We start from the raw sequence: 6,677 nt of genomic DNA, 5'->3' as shown, positions 1-6,677 counted from the left end.
ATTCTCCTGCCTCAGCCTCCCGAGTAGCTGGGACTACAGGCGCCGCCACCTCGCCCGGCTAGTTTTTTGTATTTTTTTTTTAGTAGAGACGGGGTTTCACTGTGTTAGCCAGGATGGTCTCGATCTCCTGACCTCGTGATCCACCCATCTCGGCCTCCCAAAGTGCTGGGATTACAGGCTTGAGCCACCGCGCCCGGCCACACTCATATTTTCTACCAAGATACAATCTATTTTATTAAGATATGAATTTTAACAGTTCCTTAAATTACTGAAGAAGATAAAAGCAACATTTGTAGAGAACAGAAAGTTAATTTTCCTGCACTCTACATTCCTGTTTTAACTAGAAAAATAACAGCCACATTCAAAATATACCTCTCACTCTTAGAGGAGACTTATTCAGAAATGATTCTATCTTGCATTCAAAGTTAGAAACTGGTATTCTTGGGAAAAGCATTAACAAAGTATAACTCATAGTGAAAATTTTATTTATATTTTAGTTAACCAGAAACTCAAGGAATTGGTTGCTTTGATACACTGAATTTTCTAACTGATAGTTTTACAACCTTAGACACTTGAAGTTCCCTTTCAACCGAGATACTGAAATCGTTTAAAAATTAGAAAGATCACAGACAACTTACTGAGTTCTTTGTATGTTCCAGGCACTGCACTTAAAGCTTTGCATCTGTTATTTCCTTGAATCTTTACACCATCACTATGAGCATGGGGTACTATTAATACCATCATTTTACAAAGGTAGAAACTGAGGCTCAGAAAAGTTTTGTAGCTTGGTCAAGTTCAGAGAACAAGTAAAAAGCATAGCTAGGATGTAGACCTACTTAATTCTTACTCCAGATTCCAAGCTCTTAACCAAATAAATATTCCATTTTTATATAGGAGGAAATAAAGTACATATTAGACAAAACTGAACAGCTAATATCTTGAAATAGGAATTGTCAATAACAATTTGACAGGTGCACAGACATATGAGACTAAGACAAAATAGCTGCTTCATAAACTAATCCTGCTAAGCCTATTTTCTTCTTAGCTATCTCTTTCTCCTTAAAGTGAAGGAACTCTTTTGAATTGAGGTTCTACTATAAACTCATCCACAAATCAGAACTTGAGCTTTTTTCCAGGAAATGAATTTCAAATGGATAAACAATAATAAATGACTAACATGCTAAATAAGTCATTCATTCAACAGAAAGTATTGACGTTGTGCCACGTTCCATGCTCCATGTTAGGCACTAGGGTTCCACTGCTGACAAGACACAGACAGACAGTCCTGGCCCTCACACAACTTACAATCCCATGGGAGAGTCAAACAATTACAATATAGCAAAATGCTATGACATAACAGCAGTATAAGATTCCAGGGCAAAATAAAGTAGAATGACAGGCAAGGACCCTGGAGGATGTAATATCTAAACCAACGGTGGAATGACAATGAACAGTTAACCAGAGAAAGAGGGGTAGGAGAGAGTATTCTGTGATGAAAAACTGGTTGGAAAAGGCTAGAAAACAAGAAGGCACATTTAAGGGGAAAAAAAGTCGAAAGCAGCTGAAAATAATATAGTGGCAACCACCTTGTAAGCCACGTCTAAGAAATCTCAAAGATTATCCCTACCAACTAAACACTTAAAAGCTTTTCACATAGGGGAATGACATTGGCATGGTTCAGAAACATCACTCTTATTGCAACCTGGAAAATGATTTAAAGGGAGAAACCTGGAGAAGCAGACATAATGGTGGCCTAGAATAACACAGTGGCAGTGGACACACAGCAAAGTGGATGAATCTGACCTATATGTAGATGACAGAACCCGCAGGATGCACGGAATGAGGAGCTCGAGGAGTGAAAAATGACACAGAGAATTCTGGCCTCCATAACTCAGTGGACAACAGTGTCCTTTGTTGAGACAGGGACATAGGAAGGAAGCTAACAGACATGAGTGAGAAATAAAGACTCCTGCTTGGGATAGGTTGAGTCTGACATGCCTTTTCTTAGGATTTACAAACATCCCGTCCAATAGGTAGGTGGACATACAAGTCTGAGGCTCAAGACAGAGATATGGGAGTCAGAAGCAGTTAAAATCAAGAAGAGGATAAAATTGCCCAGGAAGAACTGGCACAGTGAGAGAAAAGGGCCTTGGACACCGCAGCGCAGAGGACACCAAAGGCAAGAGTAGAGGAGCCCATCTGAAAAGATGCCATTTTCCTCCCCAAGGGACCACGATGAAGGGAAAAAGAAAACTGGCTTGGAAACATGGTATTTCTACCACCTCCATCCCCTCCCCACCAAAACACGTCCGAAATGTTTGATTATTTTGAGTAAAATTTCACTAACACAGTCCTAGTAATCTGAACTGTGCTGGTCTATGCTTGACATTGTCCATGAATTAAGAGTTTCATGAACAAGCGCTGACGGTGACTAATGTTTTACTTTTCATAACAAATTACTTTCAAGTTTTGTTTGTCTGTTTTTTCATTTGAGATCTCAATTTTTTTTCAAGATTTTTAAGGTCACGAATTGAACAAGCATTCACTGAATGCCCTCTACGTGCGTCGTCAGGAAGACAAAGATCTGCAAAATTCACTTCCTGCCCTTAAGGACTCCACAATTTAATGAGAACCATGTACACAAATACAGAACATTATAAAACAATGCGGTAAAAACAAGATAAACTGTAACAGGGGAGCACTGAGGTGGGCTTCCTAAGCCAGTCTAACAGAGCAAGTACATGGGAGAAACAATGAGCCTAGTCTGAAGAGATAAGAACCACTATTCAGGCAATGTGGGGTCAGGGGAATTAAATGGCAAAGGGATACCATGATAAAAGGAAATATGAGAAGCAGTGTGGGCTGGGTGTGGTGGCTCACGTCTGTAATCCCAACACTTTGGGAGGCCGAGGCGGGTGAATCACGTGAGGTTAGAAGTTCGAGACCAGCCTGGCCAACATGGTGAAATCCCATCTCTATTAAAAACACAAAAGTTAGCCAGGCATGGTGGTGCAGGCCTGTAAGCTCAGCTACTCAGGAGGCTGAGGCGGGAGAATCACTTGAACCTGGGAGGCGGAGGCCGTGGTGAGCTGAGATCGCACCACTGCACTACAACCTAGGCAACAGAGCAAGACTCCATCTCAAAAAAAAAGAAAAGCAGTGTGGTACAGGTGGGGAAATGCAAACATTCATCATTGTTGAGATGTAGAACGTGAGCAGGGAGTGGCAAAAGTGAAGCTACAGAGGTAGGCAGGGTCCAGATCACAGAGAACTTGCAATGACACACAAAGGAGTTAGGAGTTAGGTATTTTAAGCAGAAGAGCACCAACGACAGGGTTCAGCAGATTTTCATTTTCAGCACGTAAGACATCATACTAATGGTTCATGGTTGATGGATCTGAAGAAGCCCAGACTAAAAGCAGAGATGCCAGTTAGGCAGTTAGTGAGTGCTGCACTAAACAGACACAGATGAGGGCCAGAAACTGATGAAGTGGAAAAAAAAAAATACTACAGAGATGAATGGTACAACTTCAGGATTGATTGAATGTGTGGGATAAGAGAGAAAGCAAAGATGAATCCTCGCTTTCTAACCGGGGTGACTAGAGTGAAAAATGGGGCATCAACCAAGTTAGAAAATTCACAAAGACTTTAGAGGTAAAATGATGAGTTCAATTTTGGACATGTTGAAACAGAGGAGTCAGTGGGATACTGAGTCTCTCTCTAACCCTTCAATCTGCTTCTTCTTCATAGCACTTAATCAAAATAAAAATAGTGTCTACTTTCTCCACTACAATGGAAGTCCCACGGACAACACAGAGATTGAGATCTTGCCGTATGCACCATGGTGTCCTTGGTATCTGTGACACTGCTTAGCATGTAGTTCATTCAGACAAATATTTGTTGAACAAATACATACATAAATGAAAGAATGGATACATAAAATTGTATTCTAATGCTTTTTCTCAAGTTCTGTGTTTTGAATTGAGAGCCACCTCAGAAGCATGTGATCCTGCTCCCAGTCTTCCAATTACTATTTATTGTCTTAATATCCACTCAATAAATCCAAGAGTTTAATCAATATACCATCTTCTTTCACAAATTTAGAGTAATGAAAAATTATCGCAATTTAAAATGGTACCACAAATGGCATAAAATCATTTTGTCCCTTTTCTTATCTCACAGATGTTTAGAATACTGACTAAATTCTTGTGCTTCCTTCCAAAGAAAGAGGCAAGATTTTAAGAACTTATTAATGTAAAATGTATGCCAACAATTTAAAAACTATTGGGGAAGAAAAAAACCAAACATTATCAGCAAGAGAAATATGAATACTTGGCTATAATAAGCAATAAGGAATGACTATTAAGAAATGCTGGGCCGGGAGCGGTGGCTCGAGCCTATAATCCCAGCACTTTGGGAGGCCGAGATGGGAGGATCACGAGGTCAGGAGATCGAGACCATCCTGGCTAACATGGTGAAACCCGGTCTCTACTAAAAAATACAAAAAATTAGCCGGGCGTGGTGGTGGGCGCCTGTAGTCCCAGCTACTCGGGAGGCTGAGGCAGGAGAATGGCATAAATCCAAGAAGCAGAGCTTGCAGTGAGCTGAGATCCGGCCTGGGCGACAGAGCAAGACTCTGTCTCAAAAAAAAAGAAATGCTTCAAGAGGGTGGTTCCAAGATGGCCAAATAGGAACAGCTCCAGTCTACAGCTCCCAACATGAGTGACACAGAAGACAGGTGATTTCTGCATTTCCAACTGAGTGACCAGGTTCATCTCACTGGGGTTTGTTGGACAGTGGGTGCAGGACAGTGGGTGCAGCCCACTGAGCATAAGCCGAAGCAGAGCGAGGCATCTCTCACCCAGGAAGCACAAGGGGTCAGGGAATTCCCTTTTCCTAGCCAAGGGAAGCTGTGACAGCACCTGGAAAATCGGGTCACTCCCACCCTAATACTGCGCTTTTCCAACAGTCTTAGCAAATAGCACACCAGGAGATTATATCCCGTGTCTGGCTTGGAGCATCCCACACCCACGGAGCCTCGCTCATTGCTAGCTAAGCAGTCTGAGATCCAACTGCAAGGCAGCAGGGAGGCTGGGGGAGGGGTGCCCGCCATTGCTGAGGCTTGAGTAGGTAAACAAAGCGACCAGGAAGCTCGAACTGGGTGGACCCCACCGCAGCTCAAGGAGGTCTGCCTGCCTCTGTAGACTCCACCTTTGGGGGATGGGGCATAGCCAAACAAAAGGCAGCAGAAACCTCTGCAGACTTAAATGTCCCTGTCTGACAGCTTTGAAGAGAGCAGTGGTTCTCCCAGCACAGGGTTTGAGATCTAAGAATGGGCAGACTGCCTCCTCAAGTTGGTCCCTGACCCCCAAGTAGCCTAAGTGGGAGGCACCCCCCAGTAGGGTCAGACTGACATCTCACATGGCCGGGTACCCCTCTGAGATGAAGCTTCCAGAGGAACGATCAGGCAGCAACATTTGCTGTTCAGCAATATTCACTGTTCTGCAGCCTCCACTGCTGATACCCAGGCAAACAGGGTCTGGAGTGGACCTCTAGCAAACTCTAACAGACGTGCAGCTGAGGGTCCTGACTGTTAAAAGGAAAACTAACAAACAGAAAGGACGTCCACACCAAAATCCCATCTGTACATCACCATTATCAAATATCAAAGGTAGATAAAACCACAAAGATGGGGAAATAAACAGAGCAGAAAAGCTGAAAATTCTAAAAATCAGAGCACCTCTCCCCCTCCAAAGGAACGCAGCTCCTTGCCAGCAATGGAACAAAGCTGGACGGAGAATGACTTTGATGAGTTGAGAGAAGGAGGCTTCAGATGATCAAACTTCTCCAAGCTAAAGGAGGAAGTTCAAACTCATCGAAAAGAAGCTAAAAACCTTGAAAAGACATTAGATGAATGGCTAACTAGAACAAACAGCATAGAGAAGACCTTAAATGACCTGATGGAGCTGAAAACCATGGCACAAGAACTACATGACAAATGCACAAACTTCAGTAGCTGATTCGATCAACTGGAAAAGGGTATCAGTGATTGAAGATCAAATAAATGAAGTGAACCGAGAAGAGAAGTTTAGAGAAAAAAGAGTAAAAAGAAACAAACAAAGTCTCCAAGAAATATGGGACTATGTGAAAAGACCAAATTTACGTCTGATTGGTGTACCTGAAAGTGACGGGGAGAATGGAACCAAGCTGGAAAACACTCTGCAGGATATTATCCAGGAGAACTTCCCCAACCTAGCAAGGCAGGCCAACATTCAAATTCAGGAAATACAGAGAATGTCACAAAGGTACTCCTCGAGAAGAGCAACTCCAAGACACATAATTGTCAGATTCACCAAAGTTGAAATGAAGGAAAAAATGTTAAGGCTAGCCAGAGAGAAAGGTCGGGTTACCCACAAAGGGAAGCCCATCAGACTAACAGCAGATCTCTCGGCAGAAACTCTACAAGCCAGAAGAGTGTGGGGGCCAATATGCAACATTCTTAAAGAAAAAAATTTTCAACCCAGAATTTCATATCCAGCCAAACTAAGCTTCATACGTGTAGGAGAAATAAAATCCTTTACAGAGAAGCAAATGATGAGAGATTTTGTCACCACCAGGCCTGCCCTACAAGAGCTCCTGAAGGAAGCACTAAACATGGGAAAGAACAACCAGTACCA

The 6,677-nt window shown here is 42.6% G+C and overlaps 1 protein-coding gene across 1 annotated transcript in view; it reads right to left on the bottom strand.

Annotated features, from left to right (window-relative positions):
- SHQ1 (SHQ1, H/ACA ribonucleoprotein assembly factor) overlaps positions 1–6,677 on the bottom strand; it is a 108,221-nt gene that overhangs the window by 81,743 nt on the left and 19,801 nt on the right.

This window comes from Rhinopithecus bieti, unplaced genomic scaffold (assembly GCF_001698545.2).
Source record: "Rhinopithecus bieti isolate Rb0 unplaced genomic scaffold, ASM169854v2 scaffold_21542, whole genome shotgun sequence".
NCBI lineage: Eukaryota > Metazoa > Chordata > Mammalia > Primates > Cercopithecidae > Rhinopithecus > Rhinopithecus bieti.
Note: the sequence above shows the minus strand (reverse complement) of the source record. Positions and strands in the feature narration are given on the sequence as shown.